This window comes from Zeugodacus cucurbitae, chromosome 5 (genome assembly GCF_028554725.1).
Source record: "Zeugodacus cucurbitae isolate PBARC_wt_2022May chromosome 5, idZeuCucr1.2, whole genome shotgun sequence".
NCBI classification, from domain to species: Eukaryota; Metazoa; Arthropoda; class Insecta; order Diptera; family Tephritidae; genus Zeugodacus; species Zeugodacus cucurbitae.
Window position 1 is genome coordinate 26,416,428 of NC_071670.1, and position 14,977 is coordinate 26,431,404.

The following is a 14,977-nucleotide window of genomic DNA, read 5'->3' on the forward strand; positions in this document are numbered from 1 at the left end:
TTTTGACCTGGCACCCAGTAGAAGTGTACCTATTTGTTCCTGGCAACTCCGTCCACTGCCACCCTGGTACTCAATACACTTTTGGCAGAGATGTGATACGAGGTTATTGCCTTGATTGCTGCTTGACTATCTACGTACATATTAACATTAGAGTAGTCGGCTATTGCACTGGATGCTAGCTCTTCAGCTTTCCCAATGACAAACACCTCCGCTTGAAATATGCAGTAATTCGGTAGTTTAAAAGGTTGCCTTACACCTAACTCCGAACAGTATATCCCCTTTCATTTTCTAGCCATCCGTATAAGTATTTAGCGTGCTGCGTGCAGATGCCATGCCTTTACGCCAGCTAACATTTTCTATGTTTATACGGAACCTTCATTCCCATTTGAAGAAATTTCCCACCGAGCTATGTCCAAAGGTTCTATATGTAAATTCTCCCCCCGCCGAATTTGCCACGCAGTTTTCATCAAAGAGATCTAAATGCGGCAGGTTTAGTATCCATTCAAGAGCCATCGTAGGGGTGGTTCTTCTCCCCTCTTTTCTAGATTTAACAATATAGTATTCATTGCTAAGACCCAGAGAAGACAGATCTACAATGGCTTTAGGCAAAATATTATTGAAAGCTCCTTCTATATCGAGGAATGCTATGCGATCTGTTTCAGTGTACTTACCTTTAGAGTACGCATGCTGCGAAACTGCCAGATTTTCCGGAGGTATATTGCTACTTATATGAATTTATATTAGTCTTTCTAGTGTTTTCAGAAGGAATGAGGATAGACTAATTGGTCTATAATCTTTTGGTCTGGTGTGAGGCTTTTGTATGTATGTGATTGGCGTTGCAACCGTTTAGCCGGTTATAGCCGAATCGACAATAGTGCGCCACCTCTCTCTCTCTCTCAGGTCGCTCTCCACCTGGTCCCTCCAACGGAGTGGAGGCCTTCCCCTTCCTCGGCTTCCTCCGGCGGGTACCGCATCGAACACTTTCAGGGCTGGAGTGTTTTCGTCCATTCGGACAACATGACCTAGCCAGCGTAGCCGCTGTCTTTTTATTCGCTGAACTATGTCAATGTCGTCGTATAACACGTACAGCTCATCGTTCCATCATCTGCGGTATTCGCCGTTGCCAATGTTCTGAGGACCATAAATCTTACGTAAAATTTTCCTCTCGAAAACTCCTAGTGTCGTCTCATCTGATGTTGACATCGTCCAAGCTTCTGCACCGTAAAGCAGGACGGGAATGATAAGCGACTTGTAGAGCTTGATTTTGGTTCGCCGAGAGAGGACTTTACTGTTCAATTGCCTACTCAGTCCAAAGTAGCACCTGTTGGCAAGAGTTATCCTGCGCTGGATTTCGAGGCTGACATTGTTCGTGTTGTTGATGCTGGTTCCCAGGTATACGAAATTATCTACGACCTCGAAGTTATGACTGTCAACAGTGACGAGGGAGCCAAGACGCGAATGCGCCGACTGTTTGTTTTATGACAGGAGATATTTCGTCTTGTCCTCATTCACCTCCAGACCCATTCGCTTCGCCTCCTTATCCATGCGGGAAAAAGCAGAACAAACGGCGCGGTTGTTGCTTCCGATGATATCAATATCATCGGCGTACGCCAGGAGCTGTACACTCTTGTAGAAGATTGTACCTTCTCGGTTTAGCTCTGCAGCTCTTATAATTTTTTCCAGCATCAGGTTAAAGAAGTCGCACGATAGTGAGTCACCTTGTCTGAAACCTCGTTTGCTATCGAACGGCTCGGAGAGGTCCTTCCCAATCATGACGGAGCTTTTGGTGGTGCTCAACGTCAATTTACACACCCGTATTAGTTTGACTTTCCTCCAGTTCTTCTGACACATGTGTTATATCTAAAACTTCTTGACTATTTCTAATAATAAATGAAGGTGCATTACCCCTATTGCACAGTAGTAGTGATGAGCGATATTGCTTTTTTGAATCACTGTGATTTCTGCTATTTTTAAACGATTGTGATTTTATATTACTGTTGCGATCACAACAAAAAACAAGTAAGGAAGGGCTACGTTCGGGTGTAACCGAACATTTTATACTCTCGCAAGTTATTTATTTAACTTTATTTATATTATATAATACACAATTTGACCCACATATTCGTCATATATATTGTATACAGTCGATTGAAAGTTGGAAACCATAATATTATATTAGAAGCACCGAAGTCCTCGTGTTCGGTATATGGGGCCTTAAAAACCTATGGTCCGATTTCGGCGATTTTTAGAACGGGGCTGCCACACTATTAACATAGTGTTTGTGCAAAGTTCTGCATCGATATCTTCACTAGTACTTACTTTAGATATCGTAAAGTAACCGATTCAGATTGTCTTCAAAGTTCTGGTATATAGGAAGTAGGCGTGGTTGTGAAGCGATTTGGCCTATTTTCACAACATATCATTGGGATGTAAGGAAACTATTACAAACCAAGTTTCATTGAAATCGATCGAGTAGTTCCTCAGATATGGTTTTTGACCCATAAGTGGGCGACGCCACGCCCATTTTTCAGTTTGTAAAAAAATCTGAGTGCAGCTTACATCTGCCATTTCTTATGTGAAATTTAGTGTTTCTGACGTTTTTCGTTTATGAGTTAACCCACTTTTAGTAATTTTCAACCTAACTTTTGTATGGGAGGTGGGCGTGGTTATGATCCGATTTCTTTCATTTTTGGACTGTATTAGGATGTGGCTAAAAAAACGACTGCAGAAAGTTTGGTTTACATAGCTCTATTGGTTTGCGAGATATGTACAAAAAACTTAGTAGGGGGCGGGGCCACGCCCACTTCCCCAAAAAAATTACATCCAAATATGCCCCTTCATAGTGCGATCCTTTATACCAAATTTTATTTCCATAGCTTTATTTATGGCTTAGTTATGGCACTTTATGTGTTTTCGGTTTTCGCCATTTTGTGGGCGTGGCAGTGGTCCGATTTGGCTCATTTTCGAAAGCAACCTTCCTATGGTGCCAAGAAATAAGTGTGCCAAGTTTCATCAAGATATCTTAATTTTTACTCAAGTTACAGCTTTGCACAGACGGACGGACAGACAGACATTCGGATTTGAACTCCACTCTTCACCCTGATCACTTTGGTATATATAACCCTATATCTAACTCGTTTAGTTTTGGGTGTTACAAACAACCGTTATGTGAACAAAACTATAATACTCTCTTTAGCAACTTTTGTTGCGAGAGTATAAAAAACGAAATTCCACATTTTTATACTCTCGCAACAAAAGTTGCTAAAGAGAGTATTATAGTTTTGTTCACATAACGGTTGATTGTGTCACCAAGAAATAAAAGAGTTAGATATGGGGTTATATATATATATAAATGATCAGGATGACGAGTGGAGTTGAAATCCGGATGTCTGTCAGTCCGTCTGTCCGTCCGTAAGTCCGTGCAAGCGATAACTTGAGTAAAAATTGAGAAAATGAGCAAAATCGGTCCACTGCCACGCCCACAAAATGGCGAAAACCAAAAACACAAAGTGTCATAACTAAGCCATAAATAAAGTTATACTCGCAAACCAATGAAGCTATATAAACCAAACTTTTTTTTGGGGAAGTGGGCGTGGCCCCGCCCACAAATCGGTTATTTATATATACAGTATGTCAAGAAACAGTTTACACATTGAAAATAAATACACTTTTTCACTTTCCGCAGCAAAATTTTTTACTTTTGACTTCAGTTCAACATATTTTTTGAATCAGGGATGGTTACTTACAGTATTTCAAGAGATGTGATGCAAAAAAAAGCTGCGAAAGCAATACAAAAACCAACCAAGAACAACAAAAACAAAAATCATTCAATTTTGTTAGTGTCAAGAAAAACTTTACACTCTTCGATTATTTTACTTGTTAAGCACGTGTTATACAGTTAACCGTACTTCACCGTTACCTATTCTTCGCAAAGGCATTTACAATGAATTTGTCAATTAGTTGGTGATTAATTTTTGCTTTTTTTCATATCTGAAGTACCCATTATTGTCTTTTTAATATTCCATGCAAAGGGATTCGTTAGAAGAGGTCCAACTATTTAAGTCTCTAAATAGTGTATAATGGCTAAAATTGATCGGAAAATATGGAAATGCAAGAACCAAAGCCAGAAAAAGGCCCAAAATTATAAATAAGTGGACATTTACAGTGCTTAATGTCTCGAAAACTTGACCAAATTCCAAAAATTTCGAGCACTGTTCTTACGAAAGAGTTCTAGGAAGAGTGCAATATTCAGATTTCTCATGAAACTGCGCGACAAAACATGCTACAACATGAACATGCACGAAGATCTGCCAAAAAACAAACGCTGTCTGCACCAAATGTAGAGAAACGTTTTTTGTTTGCTATTATTAAGTATATTTCTGAATCTGGGAACTACTGGGATGATGTCATATACTGGGACGAGAACAAGAAGATGTTATATTTCAACAATTGGCTAACTAGTGTACGACACAAGGCATTATTTTCATTAGAAAGACACAACATCATTTCGATTATTTTTTATAGCACATCTTGAAACATATGTATTCATGTCGTAGCATGTTTTGTCGCGCAGTTTCATGAGAAATCTGAATATCGCACTCTTCCTAGAACTCTTTCGTAAGAACAGTGCTCGAGATTTGCTGTTAGATCTCAAACGTTTTTACCCCATTGGGGATTATGGGGCAATAGTTGGACCTCTTCTAACGAATCCCTTTGCATGGAATATTAAAAAGACAATAATGGGTACTTCAGATATGAAAAAAGCAAAAATTAATCACGAACTAATTGACAAATTCATTGTAAATGCCTTTGCGAAGAATAGGTAACGGTGAAGTACGGTTAACTGTATAACACGTGCTTAACAAGTAAAATAATCGAAGAGTGTAAAGTTTTTCTTGACACTAACAAAATTGAATGATTTTCGTTTTTTGTTGTTCTTGGTTGGTTTTTGCATTGCTTTCGCAGCTTTTTTTGCATCACATCTCTTGAAATACTGTAAGTAACCATCCCTGATTCAAAAAATATGTTGAACTGAAGTCAAAAGTAAAAAATTTTGCTGCGGAAAGTGAAAAAGTGTATTTATTTTCAATGTGTAAACTGTTTCTTGACATACTGTAACTCGCAAACCAAAGGTTGGTTGAAAATTACTAAAAGTGGGTTAACTTACTAACGAAAAACGTCAGAAACACTAAATTTCACAAAAGAAATGACAGAGGGAAGCTGCACTCAGATTTTTTTACAAAATAGAAAATGGGCATGGCGTCGCCCACTTATGGGTCAAAAACCATACCTCAGGAACTACTCGACCGATTTCAATGAAACTTGGTTTGTGATAGTTTCCTTACATCCCAATGATATGTTGTGAAAATAGGCTAAATCGCTTCACAACCACGCCTACTTCCTATATACCAGAGCTTTGAAGACAATCTGAATCGTTTACTTTACAATATATAAAGTAAGCACTAGTGAAGATATCGGTGCAGAACTTTGCACAAATGCTATGTTAATAGTATGGCAGCCCCATTCTAAAAATCGCCGAAATCGACCCATAGGTTTTTAAGGCCCCATATATCGAACACGAGGACCTCGGTGCTTCTAACCTAATATTATGGTTTCCAACTTTCAATGGACTTTATACAATATATATGACGAATATGTGGGTCAAATTGTATATTATATAATATAAATAAAATTAAATAAATAAATTGCGAGAGTATAAAATGTTCGGTTACACCCGAACTTAGGCCTTCCTTACCTGTTTTTTTTTTAATTTTTTACATTTACATTATTATTAATTTTAACAATATCCAAAATTATCGAAATCGCAACTAAAATTGCTACTGCGATAATGAACAGTGATTGCTACTTTCGAACTGCTATTGGTACTGAACTGTGATTGTTACTGAACATTGATTGCTTCTTTTCGAACTGCTATTGCTACAGTGATCGAATTATAGTATATATATCGCTCATCGCTACACAGTAGAAGCTTAGTACCTAGTAAATAGTTAAATAGCGATTCACCTCTTTCGTTAGTATTTGAGCTGCCCCAAAGGTGTGCGTTTGAGTCGCATCAAAGTATTATCGCACTTGGATGCTTCGCTTTCCAGTACCATCTCTTTTATCAGCTGCGTTGGTGCTTGGTCATCATCAAAGGGCATATATGACGACACCTGCCGATATTTGCTTGTGCCCTTCTCCCAGCTTGCTGTCACTGTATCTTGATTGCTATATTTATGTATTATAAAAACGTTTTGCTTGGCCAATATACATGCCCTAATCAGGATGGAGTCATATGTAAAAGTTCACGTAAGTGAGGAAAGTTTCTGACTGCCATTCACTTGGGAGTGGCCAGGAACGATTCTTTTGCATGTGGCTCAAGCAGCTCACGACTTCCGGTCTTAGACCAAGTATCCTCTGGGTAGCCAACAGACATCCGTCTGGAAGCGAGCTAAAGTGAGAAGGCGAATTCCGCTTAATGCGGTTGCGTAGGGTTTGGGCCACCACATAAAAACGAATAACCAATGAATAAGAAGCAACAGCCTCGGATGAGACACACCCCTTTTGATGACGACCACAGCAAACGTATAAAGGACTATGATTTAAGGGCATGCAACTGGACTGTCCGGACCCTTAATTGGGAAGGTGCCCCCAGCTGGTTGTTGTCCTCATACGACTCAAGGCTGACATCACCGCCATCCAAGAAGTGCGATGGACGGGACAAGAACGGAAGAAGGTGGGTCCTTGTGACATCTACTACAGCGGCCATATAAAGGAGCGCAAATTTGGTGTTGGGAGAGAGACTCCGTCGTCGAGTCCTGGCATTCACTCCGGTGGATGAACGTCTAGCCACAATCCGCATCAAAGCGAGGTTCTTCAACATATCGCTGATTTCCACGCTAGGGTGGGTAAAGGAGGTGTCTTTGGCACAACAGTCGGAAAATTCAGCCTCCATGACGAAACATCGCCAAACGGTCTGAGGCTGGTCGACTTCGGGGCCGAAATACGGTCGTCTGTAGTACTAGATTCCAGCATAAGAAAATCCATCAAGCTACTTGGCTGTCCCCGGATCGAATCACTCGCAACCAGATCAATCATGTTGTAATAGATGGACGACATGTCTCCAGTGTTTTTGATGTGCGTACGCTTCGTGTTCCCAACATCGACTCGGATCACTATTTATTAGCAGCTAAGATACGCACCCGCCTCTGTGTAGAAAAGCGCCCACGTCAACAAACACAAGGAAGGTTCGACATCGAGAAGCTGCAACCACAACCGACAGCCGAACGATATTCTACTCGACTTGCACTCCTGCTCTCTGATAGCACTCATCAGCATCTTGGTATAATGAAGCTGTGGGACGGCATATCAAACTCCTTACGTACAGCTGCAACCAAAACCATTGGCTTTCGGAAAAGTAAAAAAAAAAAACAGCTGGTATGATGAGGATTGTCGTCTCGGAGTGGAGAGAAAACAGACTGCCTACCTCGCAATGTTGCGATCGACCGCAACACGAGCGGAATGGGAAAGATACCGAGAGCTGAAGAGGGAAGCGAGACGCATTTGCAGACAAAAAAGAAAGATGCCGAAATGCGTGAGTATGAAGAGCTTGGCAAGCTGGCCGGTGATGCTCGAAAATTCTACGAAAAGATCCGGCGACTAACTGAAGGTTTCAAGACCGGAGCACACTCCTGTAGGACCCCCAGAGGTGATCTAGTTGTTGATGACCAGAGATTACTGTGTTTGTGGAGGTAACACTTCTCCAGCCTGCTGAATGGCAGTGAAAGTACGACACCCATCTCCTGGGTTCCGATTCCCCATTCGACGACGACGGAACAGATGTTCCATTGCCCTACCGTGAAGAAATTAGAATTAGAATTAGAATTTGGTATCCCCCCAAAACTAATACGGCTGTGTAAGCTGACGTTGAGCAACATAAAAAGCTCCGTCAGGATCGGAAAATACCTCTCCGAGCCGTTCTTTACCAAACGAGGTTTCAGACAAGGTGACTCGCTATCGTGTGACTTCTTTAACCTGATGCTGGAAAAAATAGTTCGAGCCGCAGAGCTAAACAGAGAAGGTAAAATTTTTTATAAAAGTGTACAGCTACTGGCGTACGCCGATGATATCGATATCATTGGAAACAACATCCACGCCGTTAGCTCTGCTTTTTCGCGCCTGGATAAGGAAGTAGCGAATGGGTCTGGTGGTGAACGAGGACAAGACGAAATATCTCCTGTCATCAAACAAACAGTCAGCGCATTCGCTTCTTGGCTCCCACGTCTCTGTTGACAGTCATAACTTTGAAGTTGTAGATAATTTCGTATACCTAGGAACCAGCATTAACACCGATAATAATGTCAGCCTTGAAATGCAACGCAGAATCACTCTTGCCAACAGGTGCTAGGTAAAAGTCCTCTCTCGACGAACAAATACTAAACTCCTCAAGTCCCTCATCATTCCCGTCCTACTTTATGGTGCAGAAGCGTGGACGGTGTCAACATCCGATGAGACGGCACTAGGAGTTTTCGAGAGAAAGGTTTTACGAAGATTTATGGTCCCTTAAACGTTGGCAACGGCGAATACCGCAGAAGATGGAATGATGAGCTGTATGTGTTGTTCGACGACATAGACATAGTCCAACGAATAAAAAGACAGCGGCTACGCTAGCTGGGTCATGTTGTTCGAATGGACGAAAGTGCCCCAGCTCTGAAAGTTTTTGGTGCAGTACCCGCTGGTGAAAGCCGAGAAAGAGGGAGACCTCCACTCCGATGGAAGGACCAGGTGGAGAAGGACCTGTCTTCACTTGGTATTAGCAATTGGCGCCAAACTGCCAAAAGGAGAGATGAGTGGCGTGCTGTTGAGGACTCGGCTATAACCGCGTAAGCGTTTTCTACGCCAGTCAAGAAGAAGAAGAATCATACCTTCGCAGTTCACTTTGTATAACGTGTATTACGGTGCCCTTAGTCCGCACCTTGCTCTATACTATATATATCGCTAGAGGACTCCTTGGGATCTTCCTCAGCTTCACCCATCTCATTATCTGTGATCGGGTTATCGATAACATCGGCATCAGTTTTGTACATATTTATTTTAACATTTGTGAAGCCATAACTGATCTCACCGCCACTTTTCGTCAGCGGTTCGACAGATTCTTTTGTTACCAGCAGCATAATCTGCATCGTGGTCCTTTTCGTCTCCACGTCAGTTTCGCTGTAGGTTTCTCGAAAGTTTTAACAAACTTCCATCCTTCCGTGGGTAGATTTGGGTTGCATGCCCTTATGAGCTGCATTATCCAGATCCTTGTCCTTGGCCTTGATGGAATATGTTTTCAATCGACAACTATTAGCTTTGCTCCTGGATATACCTCCCCCACTTTAGCTATATTGGCCTTGTATAGCTGGACTGATCTCTCGTCGTCACAGGCTATTATTTTCATTTGGCCTTGGTACCAGCCGGCGTCTGTACAAGACGGTGGCGGGACTGGATTGCTAAGCAGCTGTTCGAACGCCACGTTTGTCAGCGCGGCTTGTACCCACTTCCATTGGGTACTTGGGATCGTTCCTTCGGGATCCCCCACATCCAATGACACCAATGATTTTGATGTCCCTATCCGCAACCGATTTCGTGGGTGTAATTGTCCTCTAGGTCTTTTCGGGCTTAGCCTCTGCAGCTGACCTCTGCCACTTCGCTTCTACCGGCGGTTTCAGGCTGAAATTCGGTAGGACCGCTTTAGCACAATCAATTGAATTCAGCAGTACCTTTCTGAAATCTTCTTTAGTTGGAGGTTGCGTTTCTAACTTCCTGAGTAAATAGGCAGCACGAGAATCGGCCATTCTTTAGCATAAGCACCACCAGCAACGTACCTATTACATCTCCTTTCCCTTTCTGCTTCGTAGCCAAATTCTGGCTACATGGAATGGTTACGGCTGCCGTTGATGTTGTTGCGTTACTGGAGCTAGGCGATAGAGCCAAACCTTGTGGCACAATATGGAAGAAAGGGTAAGAAAAGTCAGCAAAACCTTATATGCATGCTTGGAAATACCCGGGTGTTTTCCCCCTCTCCCAAAGTTTTAAGAAGGAGATAGAGTATTTGGTATCACGACCGAAAAGGACTGCCTCGTTTATCTTTATTTGACTTTCTTTTATACAAAGTTGTTCTTAAGGCTAAGCATGTAACGTTCATCTTACAACCTACATCTATGTAGCATGCCTCCACTTAAGGTGGACCATATGTGCTAAGTCTAAAGGTTCATCTTACAATCTAAAGTGAGTAACACGATTCTTAATATTTAATGTCAATTCATTTTAATATGACTCCTAAATAAATATTGGATACATTCTTGGATACAGTCTTTATATTCTTCTTCTTCTTTCCTATTATATGTAACATCATTTAGACATAAAATTTCTTTTTCTTGTATATTTAATTGTGCTGCATTTATATTTGGTATAGGTTGAATGTTTGCATATTGATTGATTTAGTAAAACTAGGGATCTTCATTAAAATTACAATAACTTCGTTTTCAGTAACAATTACTATTTTGATCTTACTCAATTTTTCAAAAGTTATATTCATATTTAAACTATCGTCATCTGAAAGGAGAGATATCCTTAAGAGATTATTTTGGCTTGTCATTAGGATCTCTTTTATTCATATGATATTAGTCTCAATATACATTAAATGTTGAATGAACTCTTTCTATTTGGCCATTACTAGTACCGTGACGTTATGTGCAATAACACGGGATCACAAATTTGAATTTGTTTTTTGTTCCACGGATGCCACTATCCATTTTGTATGTGAAATGGCTCGCTGATTTCGAAAATCGAATTATTTTTTTTCTATGGATACGTTTTTGAGATATTTGCAATTTACCGTTATTCGAAAAAAAAGGTGTCTTCACTTAATCATGTATATCTCACTGACCAGTTGAGCAATCTTACTGCAAATTATAGAAAATAAAAGTGAATGAAATTTCCTAAAAATATTGCCTACTCCATTTTTCCATAGGCCTTATCATTTCTGAGAAATTGATAAATAACTTCGAGTTTTTAAATTTTTTGATGAAAAAATTGAAAAAAAATAAACTTTGGCAAGAAAAAAATTTTAAAACAAAAGATATTTTTAAATTTTTTTTTATTTCATATGAAGTCCTGTTTCTTTAGAAAAAAAATAAGCTACCAACGAACAAAATCCATGGATAAATAGGAAAGTTATACATGATCAAATAAATATATCCAAGTCGCGCAAAGTCAATGTATACGTATATGCGTATGTACTGTGTAAAGTAGGGGTGGGATATCTGGCTATGCGCTGTTTCTGTTAAGTAAAAAGTCAATTTTCATGTCGTTTTTAGTTTTTATAAACTCATTTATTTATATATTAGTAATATATATTAATGTGTTATTTTTGTCTTAAGTTGATGTGATTACATTATAGTCGAAATGTAGTCAATTACTATTTGCTGCTTAAAGTGAGTCAAAGGTTTTTTTTTTGTTTCCAAAATTTGATACTCATCGCAACTTTCTGCACAGTGTTCGGTTTCTATTAGTGAATCACTTGAGTCACTCGACTCACCTGAACTATTTAAATTATTTAAACTTGTCTTAGCGTTGGTCGCCTTGACGTGACGAAGGGACTTAAGTAAAAGCAATGGACGAATTCCAAATGGGAATGCACATCGCTCTTACGAACGAAGAGGGATACCTCATAACTCTCGCAACGGAGTCTTGGTTAATAAACCTTCGGTTTCACGTCTGCCATCATTGAGGAAAGTCGACCAACACCACCCTAAGCCAAGGTGTCGAGGTAGCCGTTCCGATGGTTGAATGGTCAGCGGGCGGTAATGAGTAGCTGATCGCGAACGCGAGGTTGGTGGTATTAAATGCCTTCTCTCCGCATACTGGATCTGTGGCCGAGGGACCAACCCTTTCCGACCTACAAAGAACAAAACAGAAACAACAACAATGAACACTTTGACGACAAACGATACAACAACAAGCACAACGACTACTACTTAGCGGAAATCAGGACTTGTCATTGACTCCCTCCCTCAGGAGACGATAAAGAGTTCCACCGGATGTACCAGCCACAGTACACCGGTATTCACAACTGGAAAAATAGTAAGAACCAAAACACCTCCTGGAACCCTCCACCTCCAAAGAAACGGTTAGTGCCAACCAGAATACAATGGGAGCGAAAGGAGTAATCTTAAAGAAAAATCCATAAATCAAGTGACGAAGTGAAGTCGATACCAATGGACCGTCTTTATCTTGGGTAAGATAGCCAAGGACCAGGTGGCCGCACCTTTATTGATGAAGAGGATCTCAAACACCAAAAACATATAGTGGAGTAATACGAAAGCTTCATGAAATCGCCGGAAATTTTGCCCAAGAAACCCAAACATGGCTGAACCGAGCGAATCTGTGCAAGACACTTCAGTGACGCGGCCTACAAGTGGCAGTCATCGATGAAAATGCCTTCTCACCAAGCATTATTCTGGAAAAATGGGTTGAGATCGACGTTAAATTGCCAAGCCTAGTGCTCAACAATCCGTTGGGTTCCCATCCAGAGTTCAACTCCTCGGAAAACCTTCGGGGTTACAAAGTCATCAAGTGTGTGGACCACAGGCCTTTGTTGGCCTCAAATTGAAGCTAATACCCGCTAAGGATATCCCAAAGTGTGGCCATTTGCAAGGAGTCGATAGAAGCTCTATCGAAAGCTGATCATAAAATCAGTGAGAGGGCATCACATCAGTATAATCCACGAGCACTGGGTTAAGGACGATCAAAAGGCTTGTATTCTTATAAATAAAGATATAAATGAATTTTTTTGTCCCAATTATAGCTCAGCAAATACAACAGTAGCAAGACAGCTCATTCACAAACAGCAACTTAAGAATATATAAAAAAGGCGTACTTTTATATTCGCAAGTTTGCAAAGGTTCTCGGGATGGGAGGAAGTATTGGACCTTGCGCAATCACCAGACAGATAGCCTGTTCGTAGATGACTGGAATGTGACAGAGGAGCTTTATATGTCGGATCAGAAAAACTTGGTGAGACAAATAACTAGGTTAGTAACAAAAGATCTAGCTCAAAGAGATATCAATAACAAAACAAGAATTTTCCGAGAGTTGGATGCAGAGGTGGAGAATATAGAAATGATATTAAAAACCGCTTACAATCAATCGACACTATTAACCCTTTCATGTTCTTACCGGCTTCTAATTGCTGTTATTTAAATTTTTTTGACCAGCCGTTTTTTCAGTTATGTAGACTTGTTTTGTGCAGGATTACAGTTACTTTTTCGGTTATGAGGTGTGCACGTATTCATTCATACTAAAGTGGTTATGCAAAATTGTTCAAAAACATAAAAATAATTGTTTTATTTATTCGCTTCGCCTCCTTATCCATACTGGAAAAAGCAGAAGAAACGGCGCGGTTGTTGCTTTCGATGATATCAATATCATCGGCGTACGCCAGTAGCTGTACACTCTTATAGAAGATTGTACCTTCTCTATTTAGCTCTGCAGCTCCTATAATTTTTTCCAGCATCAAGTTAAAGAAGTCGCACGATAGTGAGTCACCTTTTCTGAAACCTCGAACGGCTCGGAGAGGTCCTTCCCAATCATGACGGAGCTTTTGGTGTTGCTCAACGTCAACTTATATAGCCGTATTAGTTTTGCGGGGATACCAAATTCAGACATCGCGGCGTAAAGGCAGCTCCTTTCGTGCTGTCGAAAGCAGCTTTAAAATCGACAAAAAGGTGGTGTGTGTCGATCCTCTTTTCACGGGTCTTCTCCAAGATTTGGCGCATGGTAAATATCTGGTCAGTTGTGGATTTTCCAGGTCTAAAGCCACACTGATAAGGTCCAATTAGTTTGTTGACGGTGGGCTTTAGTCTTTCACATGGTACGCTCGATAGAACCTTATAGGCGATATTTAGGAGGCTTATCCAACGGTAATTGGCACAGATTGTGGGATCTCCCTTTTTATGGATTGGGCAGAGCACACTGAGATTCCAATCGTCAGGCATGCATTCTTCCGACCATATTTTGCAAAGAAGCTGATGCATGCACCTTATCAGTTAATCGGTAATCTATCGGCCCCCGCCGCTTTGTTGTTCTTCAGGCGGGTGATTGCTATTCGAATTTCTTCATGGTCGGGTAATGGAACATCGTCATCGATTGGGGAATCGGGTTCGCCATCTCCTGGTGTTGTACTTTCACTGCCATTCAGCAGGTCGGAGAAGTGTTCCCTCCATAATTCCAGTACGCCCTGGACATCGGTTACCATATTACCACCTTGGATACTCCGGTCTTGAAACCTTCGTTAAGGGAGGGGTCTGGGTTTTCACTTTCGAAAAATCTATTTTTTTTGTTTTATCTTATTGTTTAACATTTCAAGAATATGTCCTCAAAATTGTAATCCGATCTAAGCAATATTCTTGAAGTTATTGTTTAATTAGTCTCGGGGCCTTTAACGCTCTAACTCGAACAGCTACGGCTTTAAACGCGTTTTTCTCAAAACTACTTTTTTGAAGTCCGTGTTCACTGCCATTTTAAAACTACTCGACCGATTCATTTGAAATTTGGTACACATATTCTTCACATAAAATACCTCCCCCCTACGTTTAGTAAATTTTTTTTTAACATTAACAGCCGGTTTCACGAAACAAATTTAAGTGAAAAATAATTAATTTCAGTTCCACCATTTGACTTAATTTTTATTTAAATGGTCACGCTTTGCCATTTAAATATTATTTAAATACTGTCATATGTAACCATGGTTACGCTTTTCTATCAGCTGAATTCCCATTTGTTTACCATTTTGACAAAGAAATACAATTTATTTGTTTACATAAATCAGCTGTTATTCTTACTAACATCCCTGCCTTTTAATTTTTTTGATGCCAAATGTCAAGAATGGTGAAACGCAAGAAATTTAAGTGCAAAGTTAAATAAAAATTAAAAT